General features: G+C 45.6%; 1 long non-coding RNA gene across 1 annotated transcript; it reads left to right on the top strand.

The window, feature by feature from the left end:
* Window positions 1–4029: 4029 nt before the first annotated feature.
* Window positions 4030–12228, top strand: LOC143929854 (uncharacterized). The gene is made up of 6 exons (XR_013262606.1): window positions 4030–4074; window positions 7964–8027; window positions 8757–8820; window positions 9252–9313; window positions 10305–10370; window positions 11984–12228. It is a non-coding gene; the product is annotated as an uncharacterized LOC143929854 (long non-coding RNA).
* The last annotated feature ends 861 nt before the right edge of the window (window positions 12229–13089 follow it).

Consider the following 13089-nt stretch of genomic DNA (forward strand, 5'->3'; position numbering starts at 1 on the left):
GATTGCGCAACCCCTTCCCCCCAACACTCAATGGTGACAATAATCAGAAAGAGCTCCAGCAGTGTGAGGGTGCCCAAAAGATCCATGTAGGCCCATGAGGCCAGCCAACAAGGGGAACGGCCAGCAGACCGCTCCCCTTGGAAAAAGGCGCCAAAACCACAGGAGCCTGCCTCATCAGTGTATAGCTCCAGCTGTAAGTTCAGTACCTCCTCCAGCAACCAACAAGACTGCCCGTTGTAGGACTGGAGAAAGGATAGCCACATCCCCAAGTCATCGCGCATGGTGGTGGGGGGGCAGCCACTCCCTTTGTGGCCTATGCCAGGCATCTACAGAAAGCCCCCCCCCATGCAGATGATGCGGCATGCAAAGACCACGTGATCCAGCAAAGACTAAAGTTGTTTTAACTGCAGTTTTTTAGCCCCTTTTGCCAAGCAGATCAGGGTGAGTAGCCTAGCCAGCTTGTCACTGGGCAGCCAGAAAACCATCTCCATGGTGTTGATTTCAATACCCAAGAAGGCCAGAACCTTCACAGGGCATTCAGTCTTGTCAGCTGACAGCGGGATAGAAAACCATTTGCTGCTGTCAGCTGGGCCCACAAAGAGGAAGCCATCCAAATGGTGTAATACAGTATGCAAACCAGCTGCCTGGACAACTACCCATTCAAGTAAACTACTGAAAAGTAAAAAAAATAAATAACAAGAAATGGCACAGCCCATGGGAAGGCACATGTCAAAAAAGTAGCTTCCCTGAAAATAGTATCCCAGCAGGTGGACCGGGAAGAGGCGGACTCAATGTCCGCCTTGGCCAGCAAGGCCGAAGGACCAGCCACTCTGATCAAGTGGAGCGCCTTGTCGATGCCATCATTGACTGAGGAGCCAGAAGGATAGGGCAAGTGGTGGATAAGGTGGAATTTTCCCTCAGCCCTTTTGGGGACCACACCGAGGGGGGAAACAACTCAGGTTGTGGAAAGGGGGGGAGATCAAAAGGGCCCGCCATGCGCCCCAAGTCCAATTCCTTCTGGAGATTCTCGGCCACCACAGACTTCAATTGAACGCCCGTTTTCAAATTGGGTGCCATGGTCGGCACATCCGAAGGAGTAAAGGGGATCCAAAAACCACGGTTTAAACCATCCCTTAAGATCAAGGCTTTCGCTATGGAGTACCGGTCTAGCCAGGGAAGCTTCTCTGAGACAATCACCGGGGTCCTCCGGTTTAGAAATTTCAGGCTTGGCCCCAGCCGGGAAATAGGTTGTTTTCCCTTTTGGAAGCACCGGCTGGCTGGGTGAGCAGCCCCGCAAAGTGAGCAGTCGTGTTTAAAACCGCACACAGTGTACCACTTCAAGTGGCTCTCATTGAATAGCCAGCATAGACCTTTTTTGGGGGCAGCCGATGCTCCGGAGGGATCGCCAAGCTGGGGACTGAAAGGAGGAAGGCTATAACCACAGGCTACCGTCCGGGCAATCAAAGCGGAACTCCTTACTTGATTACTTTTTTGATGGAACTGCGTGTCATAGTGGAACCAACACTGGCCCCCATACACTTTGTAGGCACCACAAATGAGATCAAGGTAGCAAAAAAGTGGTGCAGCTAACTCCGGAAAATGCTCACAAAGCACTCCCGGCATAAGCACAGAACCCCTGCAGCCAGTTCCCGAATGTCCAAGGAAGCTGCCGCGCAGCAGGCAGGGGCAAAGTCTCATTGGCATGCCCGCAATGGGAATCTCCCACCCTGCCGGGCGCAGGGAGATGGTGGGGAGAGGCTGTGGCAGCAGGCGTCTGGAAGGAAGCTCCAGCCCAGCCGGGTGCAGGTAGCTGCTGATGGTCAGAGGTCAGTGAGCTGGGTGCAGGGGGACGTGGGAAGGTGGGGATCAGCAGCAGGGGGTGAGCGGCATGGGCAGCTCTAACATCCCTCACCCAGGTGGGTACACTGCAGGGGGTGAGTGTCATGTACATCCCTGCCATCCCCCACCCAGCCGGGTACAGGGGATGGCAGGGATGTACATGCCACAGGGATATGTGGATGCACAGTGGATCTGGCATAGGAAGAGTGGAGAGCATCAAAATTTGACTCTCCAACCCTGCTGGGCGCAAGCAGAGACGCTGGCAGTGACACGCCAGCAGATCCAAGTAGCGTGGAGGAAGAAGGATGTGAGGCCCATGAAGCAGCTCTGGGCTGGCATTCCTGGGGTCTGGTGCCGCTGGACAATCTCCGGGTGGCCCTCCCACCCCCGGGGGGAACCAAGGACAGCGGTAACCGGCACCCACAAGCAGTGAGCAGGGGCGGGGCACCCAAGTGGAGGGACAGTCAGAGGAGCCCGAACGGACCGCAGGAGGACTCTTGGGCTCTGGGAGCGGGCCGGGCAAGAGGAGCCCCGGCCCGGGCTGTGTACAAATGGTGGGGGGACCCGCCGGGGAGAGTTTCTGCGGCGGGTGGCAGCGGGGGGGGGGAGAGCCAGGATCAGTAGCAACAGCAGCTCCAGGGGGGACGTGGGTGGTGGAAGGGGAATGGGAAGGCCTTGAAGGAATGGGGCTCAGACGGGAAGGAGGATGGGTGCGTCTGCTGGCCCTAGCATCCGGGGGCCCCTGTAGGTGGCAGTGGAGGGGGGGACATCTCAAGTGTAAGGAGACAGAAAAGCCGTTCACCCTGACCTTGGAGGGCCAGCTTGTGGACCCTGGCCAACAAAATGTTAGTGTCCATGGCCAGAGGTGCAGTGTCCACAGCAGCTCTTCCAACCGACTCCTCTGAAAGACCCCAGAATTCCCTGGGGCACACGTTCCCTGAGCTCAGGCCCATCACATTCCCATGTTACAACCAACCGTTCCCCTTGACTGGCACCTGGTGCCATTGGGAGTAGAAATTAGCCCCATTATTGGTGTATGTGAGATAAAATAAACCCTATGGTTGGTGACTGATATAAAGAAGCTCCATATCATTGGTGTCAGTGGTGGCTTTCCTTATCATGGTGTTTTGCCTCTTTATTGAAGCTGCAACTAAACCTCGGCTACAGTGCCAGGCACCCTGCATTCCCTACACTATCACCCCACCGCCACCCCATAATCCGGACACCCTGCAGGACGCCGACCTTTTCAAACCGCGTCCACAATCCCTGGGCTGTCCCGTGTGATCTGGGATGCTTGGCAGCCAACCCATACCGACCAATCACATTTGATGTTACTATAGAGACCTTGGTATGACTTAATTCTATACGTTTATGGCCTTTGCTGAGCTTCGGCAGCTTTCCAGTGTGCCAGAGGTGCCAATCCCCTTTAAATACTATGTATTTCATGTGAACCTGTGGGCTCTCCTTTTGAAAAGCCCTGTGTGCTTTGCGTCTTTAGCGCGTTTTGTGAAAAACGCACCAAAAAAATACATCTTCCACTATAGTTGTAGTAGTATACTTGACTACTTGACACTATGTTAACTCAACGAAAAAAAAGCAACATGACTTGTTTTTGAGCGTGCTTTTTGAGTCCCATATCCATTCCCCCCCCCACCATGGAGAAAAAAAGCATGAAGAACGCATTATGCGTTTTTTGTTTGTTTTGTTTTTTTACACAACAGATTAAAAAAAAACGCACTGAAAAGGCAATGTGTGTGTTTTTTTTTTCTTTATTTTCTTCTTTTTTTTTTTTTTCTTTTTTCTTTTTTTTTGTTCTTTATTTTTCTATTTAAATTTTTCTTCTTTTTTTTTATTTTGCCTTTTTTTTTTTTTTTTTTTGCAAAAGCAACACTGAATCTGGGCAATCAGGGGTTAAAGTTGAAGAGTGTCAGCTGACCTTTTCTAGTCCCCCATGCAGTTTGCAGTTTGTGTTTTTTTTATCATTTTTACTTTATTTCCTCTTATCTGCAGCTGTCCAGGAACAGCTACAAGTCCCAACTCTGCTTGCAAAAGAAAATAAGAGTTATTTGAACTTATTTGGAGAGTTTGTTAGATTTGTCAGGTATGTGCTGTCCCAAATAAAGTTGGAAAAAAAAAATGTCTGCTTTCCATATAAATACGCCCACTTTTGGAGCAGTCTGCCCTGTTGGTCTACTGATGGAGCACATGGCTTGCTGCTGCTGCCATGTTGGTTTGGTAAGTGATGTTTGATATGTTGAGTTAGAAGCTCTGGGTTACATTCATTTTTACTGCACTTTGTTTAAATGTTCCAATCTGAATGTCTAATCTTCCCTATGAATTGTGTTCAAGCCTGAACACAAAGCTGCAGAGCTCAACTCCAGGGGAATCCATGCTAAAATCTACTGCTGATCAATGGGAAGCATGCATTCCTCTTGCCACTGCTGGTGACTAGGAAGCATGCCTCCCCTTTGCCACTGGCGATTGATGGCAAGCATGGCTCTGGTCCTTTGCCACTGGTGATAGATAGATCTGGCCCGTGGCTATTGATGGCAAGCATTTCTCTGGCCCTTGGCCGCTGGCGATTGATGGCAAGCATGGCTCTGGCCCTTGGCCGCTGGCGATCGATGGCAAGCATGGCTCTGGCCCTTGGCCGCTGGCGATCGATGGCAAGCATGGCTCTGGCCCTTGGCCGCTGGCGATCGATGGCAAGCATGGCTCTGGCCCTTGGCCGATGGCAAGCATGGCTCTGGCCCTTGGCCGCTGGCGATCGATGGCAAGCATGGCTCTGGCCCTTGGCCGCTGGCGATCGATGGCAAGCATGGCTCTGGCCCTTGGCCGCTGGCGATCGATGGCAAGCATGGCTCTGGCCCTTGGCCGCTGGCGATCGATGGCAAGCATGGCTCTGGCCCTTGGCCGCTGGCGATCGATGGCAAGCATGGCTCTGGCCCTTGGCCGCTGGCGATCGATGGCTCTGGCCGCTGGCGATCGATGGCAGGCATGGCGTTGGCCTTGGCCATGGGCCATCGATTGAATTATTTTTAGAGGGGGATTGTTGCATTAATAGCTCAGTGTACTGAATATTAAATAAGCCCCAATTATCAATGGATAATGTCCTTCTAGCAAACAATCACATGACTGCTGTAAAACCGTATGGCGGTCAGTTGCTGATTGGCTGCTCTAGTTATCGCACTTTCCTATAGGACCGTTTATTTTTGTTTCCAAACCCCGATGTATACTGAGCAGTCAGCCGCACTATAAACTAGGACTGCAACTAACGATTATTTTCATAATCGATTAGTTGGCCGATTTATTGTTTTGATTAATCGGCTAATGACCTAAAAAATAAAAAAGGTGGTGTATAATTTAGTTAATGTTTAAAAAAAGTCAATTTATTTTTAAAAATCTCTATATGCAGTGGTGAATATAAATAACCAACTATGTTAGGGAGCAAAATATCTAATCCACTCTGAGAATAACAGACAGAAGAGATATACTGTATATATTAGAGGGGATATATACTATTAGAGGAGATATACTGTATATACACTATTGAAGATATACTGTATATTCCATTAGAGGAGAGATATACTGTATATACTATTAGAAGCTATATACACTATTAGAGGGGCTATATGTAGTGCATATACCATTAGAGGGGCTATATGTAGTGCATATACCATTAGAGGGGCTATATGTAGTGCATATACCATTAGAGGGGCTATATGTAGTGCATATACCATTAGAGGGGCTATATGTAGTGCATATACCATTAGAGGGGCTATATGTAGTGCATATACCATTAGAGGGGCTATATGTAGTGCATATACCATTAGAGGGGCTATATGTAGTGCATATACCATTAGAGGGGCTATATGTAGTGCATATACCATTAGAGGGGCTATATGTAGTGCATATACCATTAGAGGGGCTATATGTAGTGCATATACCATTAGAGGGGCTATATGTAGTGCATATACCATTAGAGGGGCTATATGTAGTGCATATACCATTAGAGGGGCTATATGTAGTGCATATACCATTAGAGGGGCTATATGTAGTGCATATACCATTAGAGGGGCTATATGTAGTGCATATACCATTAGAGGGGCTATATGTAGTGCATATACCATTAGAGGGGCTATATGTAGTGCATATACCATTAGAGGGGCTATATGTAGTGCATATACCATTAGAGGGGCTATATGTAGTGCATATACCATTAGAGGGGACATATGTAGTGCATATACCATTAGAGGGGACATATGTAGTGCATATACCATTAGAGGGGACATATGTAGTGCATATACCATTAGAGGGGATAGATTATATATATATATATATATATATATATATATATATATATATATATATATATATATATATATATATATATATATATATATATATATATATATATATATATATATATATATATATATATATATATATATATATATATATATATTATAATTTTTTTTTTTGCATATACTACTAAAGGGTCAATCTGGTAAATATCATTAGAGTAATGAACTTTATCCCCATTTTGTTACTGGCCGATTAATCGATTATGAAAATGGTAATTGATTAATTTCATAATCGATTAGTTGTTTCAGCCCTACTATAAACCATGTATGCGTTTTTAGTAGGGCTGCAACGAATGATTATTTTCATAATCGATTAGTTGCCTGATTTTATTTTGATTAATTGGCTAATATGTGAACGTGTCCCATAGGAAACAGCGATAAATGAACTGTAGTGCGTTTCTGCAAAAAAAAAGCACCAAAAATGCATTGGTGTGAACCAGGCCTAAGACGATTAGTAGCAGCAGCATGTTTTTTTGTCATGTTTAAAAAAAAAATAAAAATAAAAAAAAAAATGGAGTCCTTTTTTTATAGCAGAAAATCGCTACTATAAGGGGCTCATTTATACTGTAGAACAGTAAAAGTAATATATAGTGAAGTAGGATATATGGGCATTTTAACTAGGGGTCAGACATGAAGGGAGATATAAATCTTTTAGATTAAAGTAGTAGTAAATGCTGGTTTTGTGGTTTTTGTTTTGTGGTTTTTGTTTTGTGGTTTTTGTTTTGTGGTTTTTGTTTTGTGGTTTTTGTTTTGTGGTTTTTGTTTTGTGGTTTTTGTTTTGTGGTTTTTGTTTTGTGGTTTTTGTTTTGTGGTTTTTGTTTTGTGGTTTTTGTTTTGTGGTTTTTGTTTTGTGGTTTTTGTTTTGTGGTTTTTGTTTTGTGGTTTTTGTTTTGTGGTTTTTGTTTTGTGGTTTTTGTTTTGTGGTTTTTCTTTTGTGGTTTTTCTTTTGTGGTTTTTCTTTTGTGGTTTTTCTTTTGTGGTTTTTCTTTTGTGGTTTTTCTTTTGTGGTTTTTCTTTTGTGGTTTTTCTTTTGTGGTTTTTCTTTTGTGGGTTTGTTTTTGTTTTGTGATATAATCATTTTAAATATGCAAAATACTGGTAAAAGTTTACTTTAAATGTCATTGTAATGCCTTCTATTACCTCCAGTCCAGCCTCCATTTTCTCTGGGTATCTTTGTAATTATGTATCATTGTGATTATTATGTTTCTGTTAAAGCAGGGGTAGGCCCTCCAGCTGTTGTGGAACTACATTTCCCATGAGGCATTGCTGGCACTTAAAATGACTCCAAGAGGCATGATGGGACTTGTAGTTCTGCACCAGCTTGAGCGCCCCCAAGTTGCCTCCACTCCACGTTCAAGGAATGTGTTATTGGTTATATGTTAATAAATGGCCGCTACAGCCAATTTTCACTCCAGACGTCTGTTCTTGTATGGTTGGATTAAGTGGGGCTGTAGTTGTGGGTAATTCCTCGGAGGGGACGGGAGTGTTTTATGTCTGTTTACTCCAGTCATGGAATATTTTGGTGGATGACCAGTTTGCCGTCATGCTGTTCTTTAACCCCAGACAAGTATGCAGGTTTAGGCATTCCCCAAATACGGATACTTTTCTGGGGAGGTAAGGGATTTAGGAAGCATCTTTCGGTAGGTCGGTAATGCTAGATTCCTTATTTCTTGGTAGGCTTATGGTATCTATTTTGGTTTAATCGACTTTGGTGAAATTGACCCCATCGTTAATTTTATGATCTTTTTTTCAATTTCCAGTGGGAGGAAAAAAAGCTCAAAGCAATGTGGAATTTCCTTGGTGGCCCTGCAGCTTCAGCAAATGGTAAGATGAAAAAACACAGGAGGTGGCCAGGTTCTGGGGATCTAGGAGTGAGCTGTTATGGTTCGGTTGGAAGCATCTGGCAGGGATTGAGCTCCCGGGGGTGTGGATGAAGTGCGCGAGCCTTCCCCCCCAAGTTCAGTGTCGACAGTGTTGCATGCCCTGCCCTGTCACAGCGGAGAACTTGGTTGGCTTTCATTCACATCAGTGTTCAGCATTCCATGAAGGTTACCGGTTCCTAGGAGCTCCTTCTCTGTAAAGAGATGCAGGTGGCGAATTTCACTCTGATCCCACTTGGGGGAAGTCTGCGGAGAGCTTCCCTAACACTGGCCTCTGTGGCGGGCGCATGTTGACCCTTGCAAGTCGGGATGTATGCAGGCCACATACAAGTCGGGACGCATGCGGCAACACGTGTGCTGGGACACACGCTGCGCTTGCGTATGAGGTCTCTGCTCACGCTGTCTCTGCTCACGCTGTCTCTGCTCACGCTGTCTCTGCTCACGCTGTCTCTGCTCACGCTGTCTCTGCTCACGCTGTCTCTGCTCACGCTGTCTCTGCTCACGCTGTCTCTGCTCACGCTGTCTCTGCTCACGCTGTCTCTGCTCACGCTGTCTCTGCTCACGCTACTTCTGTTTCTGAGGCCTCTGCGCACCGACCTCCTGTGAAATGCAAATGGCATGTTGCGCGATCAAGCTTACTGTAATCATTTTATGATCTTTTTACATTTTCTAGCGGGAGAAAAAAAAAGCCCAAAGCACTACGGAATTTCCTTTTGGCCCTGCCACTTCAGCAAATGGTAAGTTTATTTTTATTTTTTTTTTTTTTTTTTTTTTATAAACACGGGACGAGTTTATGAACTTTTATCGTTACTTGAGTTTTGAGTTTGGCCACATGGTTTTTGTGGACCAGAGTTGCTAATTTCATTGCTAAACTGAGTTATGAGCCTTTCTCGTGACTCATGGGCTTGGATTTAACCACGCGATCTGGTGGTGACCAGGTTCCTGGTGCCTAAGAGTGAGATGTTATGGTTCGGTTGGTAGTGTCTGGCATGGATTGAGCTCCTGGGGGTGTGGATGAGGTGCGCGAGCCTTCCCCCCTAGTTCAGTGTTGAACCAGTATTGCTAATGTATTTAATATTGATGTTCTGATAAACCCCTTCCTTTTTTCTATACAAAATCAACCGCTTATGTTTTCATGTGATCCTAAGGCTTACGTTTTATATTGTAGCTGGCGAGATGCCCACTAAGGCTGAATTATGGCAACATGATGCTGTCAGAGTAAACTGAGAGGTATGTATCAAATTAAATGTGTGACCACTGTGGCTGGACAGTAGGATTAAAATCTGATTTGTATATTTTGAGGCTGGGTTCACACGATCTCGGCGTTGGACATCCGCGTGCGATTTTGCACTGTATTGCTGTGCAGATCACATATGTCTGTGCGATGTGAATTCAACCATACAGATTATATATGGCTGAATTTGCATCGCATTTGGATCGAAAGGGTGCAGGACCCTTTTTTGCTCCGCACTGGAATTGAATCGGATCAAATGCGATCCAATTCCTGCACCATTTCACAGCGCGTACTGACAACCGAACTGGGGGTGTCATTAAAGTGGAAGTAAACTCCCCTATCGTTTTCAGCCAAGGAAGCTGCCTTCTTTGCCTCTGTTTTAATCTTCAACTGCTATGGTGCTGCACATGTGATTTGTTATGACACCAGCCATTGGATGGTTTGATAGTTTGGCTGAGAGCACAGCCAATGTGCAGTTGGCATTCCCGGCATGCTTTTTTTTATTTTTTTAACTGTTTAAATCCATGAGTTTACTTCCACTTTAACTCTGTATTGACACCCACAGAGGTTCGCAGAGGGAATTGTGACCTGCCTGTGGGACATGCGATGGGGGAACTCGCACAAGAATCACGCTGTTCGCATCGCATTGTGTGAACCTAGCCTCACAGCAAGGGAGTCTCCCTGCTGTCAAAATAAAATGAGCGGGGAGGCTTCCCGCATTTGGATGGAGGAATCTGATTTTTTTTTTTTTTTTTCATTTAACCCACTGGTTAAACGTAAACTGACTCCTGCTTTAACGGCTCTAGAGATTCAGGGCTAAGTGACCCTGGAACACATTGAAGCCAGGTTTAACCATACAGCAAGCATTTTGGGTTCACAGTGAAAGTCTGTATTGCATGACATGGTTTAGATTGGACCTCAGATTTCATTATCTCTGAATACATAGGCATGACTCCATTGTAAAAAAAATTTCTTTTCCATGACTAGTTGGAAGGCCATGAACAGTCAAAGCAAGATGAAATCCCTTTTCTGCTCCTGCAGTACTGGCAAATGGTAGGTAGCATGGCTTGGGTTAGCCACACAATTTTGTGGACCCAAAAATGAATGTACTTGGTTACGCAGGATTAGGAAGTAGAGCGAGAATCTAGAGCTCAATCATCTGTGAGTTGTGAGTTTTTCATCATAACTCATTGCTTGGGTTTAACCACTCAATGTTGTGGACCCAAAAATGAATGTACTACTTTGTTACACTGAGTTAGGAAGGAGATAGCCAAGTAGGATAGGTCTAAAGCAGAGTTATGAGCTTTCATCCTAACTTGCTGCATGGGTTTAGCCACTCAGTTTTTTTTTGTGGACCCAAAGCTTTATATTGGCTTATACTATTTTAGCCACTATAGTCTATGGCTGAGTTTATGAATTTTATTGGGAAAGTCTACAGGGAGCTCCCCGCTCTCTGTAAGTCTCTGCGGGTGCATTGAATTTTATCATAGCTCTTAAGTTTTGGGCTCAGAGGTTCTTGTTCAGTCTGAAGTCTCTTCCTCCTTGGGTTGTGGGTTATTGGGGCGTTAAGGAGCTTTGATGGAGCAGGGCAGGGCATTGCAACACTGCTTCACCCGAGTCTCTGCCTCATTCACTCACAGCTTGTGCTTTACCCTGAAGGTCATCGGTTTCAAGGATTTGGTTTCTGCAGGGCTAAGCAAGAATGTTAATCTGATCCCTTTGGGAAAAGTCTACAGGGAGTCAATATATTCTATGGCTGAGTTTATGAATTTTATTGGGAAAGTCTACAGGGAGCCCCCGCTCTCTGCAAGTAAAGGGTCAGCTGTTGCAAGACGGTCTTAAATTTTTACTGTGAGCTGTAGTTGGGCATCTGGACTGGTTGCCAGGCTGTTCTGTAGTGGCAGCTTTGGGGACTGGGTCAATCTCAGTCTTTGCTGGGTTGGGGGAGGAGTGCCCACTCCTTCGAGAAGGCCGAGGCTAGTTTGTATTCAGTCTCCTTGTCTGCTGCTCTAGTGCATCCTGGCAGTTAGTCTAGAAGTTTAACTATGGCTTACAGTGGGAATGGCGGATTCTATTATAACTGTTCATCCTTTCTTCCTGGGAATACGGAGTGGTGTTCTTTGGAATGGTTCTTTGTTTTTCTTGGTTGGAGTATGAGGGCACTATATTAGTCAACAAACACTTCAGCCAGGCCAAAATCAACGCTCCCTATTCTTGGGTCAGGCTTAAGATATGGAGTCAGGATGCCTTGTCCCCTTAAGGGGATAAGGTATGACACATGTCGTTCCCACACTAATAGGTTTAATCTTCCCGAATTTAATTTATTGGAATAAGTCTGCAAGTTCACACCGGATGTATTGGTGTCAGGAAGCTAGTTGTTAGTTTGGACAGGGTATAATCTCATTTAATGTCCACCTTGGAGGAGAGTAGAATGTAGTTTCAAATGATTTCCCTTTGATTGCGGGCTTTGTGGTCCCAACAGAGCAGAGTTTATGGGCAATACATATGCACTTGAGGCCCTCGGTGTCAAAGATGACCACCACTTCGTTAATGGTCTCCACAGTGCCCCTCCTAAATCACACAATTTAGCTGCCAATGTGGAAATGGGCTTTAAGGATTGCTTATCAATGTCTCATCTCTAACCCTTTATCACTCCTCCTTTTAAGCTCCTGCCTACGTTTTCAATGAGTTTGCTCAACTGAACTTCTAGCAGTGTTCGTGTGCCAGCAAGGTCGAGGAAAAGCAATCAACCCAAAGATGTCTTTATTGAGTTTTACTGGACTTCCTTCCCAATTTCCATCTGTGTGCATGAAGATGTAGCCTCTTTCTGATCACTTTAATGACTGCGTTCTACTATTTATAATATGGAATCATACATGACTAAAAAATAATTTTTGACCTGATTTTTAAACCTAATGTCTTGTCTTTGCTTTGCTTTTTGTGTTAATCTAGATTACTCTAGTCTGCTTTGTTTGCACTTGTGTAGTCACACCCCCGTAGGGGTTGCTGAATGTTCTCCTGTGACCCTGCCCAGCCCGGCATCCCTCTCAGACAAAACGGTCTAAAAGCTTTGTTTTTTGAGGGGGTTTAACTTGGATGGGGATTTATGGGTTGCCCAGGAATATTCAGTGCAACTTTCTTGGGACTTCAATGTGGGTTACACTCCCTTGCGTAAGACCTCTTATCCCTCCTCCCTTCTGATGGGCTGTGACAGGTACTCAAATACTCTGACTGTGATTGACTGGTACTATGAGGGGTGGTGACAGGTCCTCTTTATTGGGGGGGCGGGCAATCAGTGTGATTGGCGTGTACACTCTAAGCGGTAACGGGATGTTACCGCAATCTCCTCCTCCTCACACACAATCGGTGTGTGAGGAGGAGAACAACCCGGTAACATCTCGTTACCGCGGTTTGTTTACATTTTAGTGATCGGCTGTGAAAGGATCACAGCCGATCACGTGGGTATACAGCTGGCCAATGGCTGTTTACCAGCATTGGTGACAAGCAGTGTTCCTGGGGAACATGCCACCACCGACGTGATCGTGCGCTGTGCACAGTGGGGGTGTGACCATCTGTGATCGGCCGTGACTAAATCACGGCCGATCACGGGGTAAACAGCCATAACCAATGGCTGTTCACCCACTTCGATGGTGAGCGGTGTTTACTGCAGTAGGTCAACTGGCATCTGTTGTTCCACTAGCTGGTGTTCAGTAGTGATGGACGAACTTCCGACGGGACGTTTCGCGAACGCGGCTGATAGTTCACGAACCGT

The sequence above is a fragment of the Lithobates pipiens genome, unplaced genomic scaffold (assembly GCF_037356315.1).
Source record: "Lithobates pipiens isolate NorthernLeopardFrog02 unplaced genomic scaffold, aLitPip1_a1.2 Scaffold_25, whole genome shotgun sequence".
In the NCBI taxonomy this organism is placed as follows: domain Eukaryota; kingdom Metazoa; phylum Chordata; class Amphibia; order Anura; family Ranidae; genus Lithobates; species Lithobates pipiens.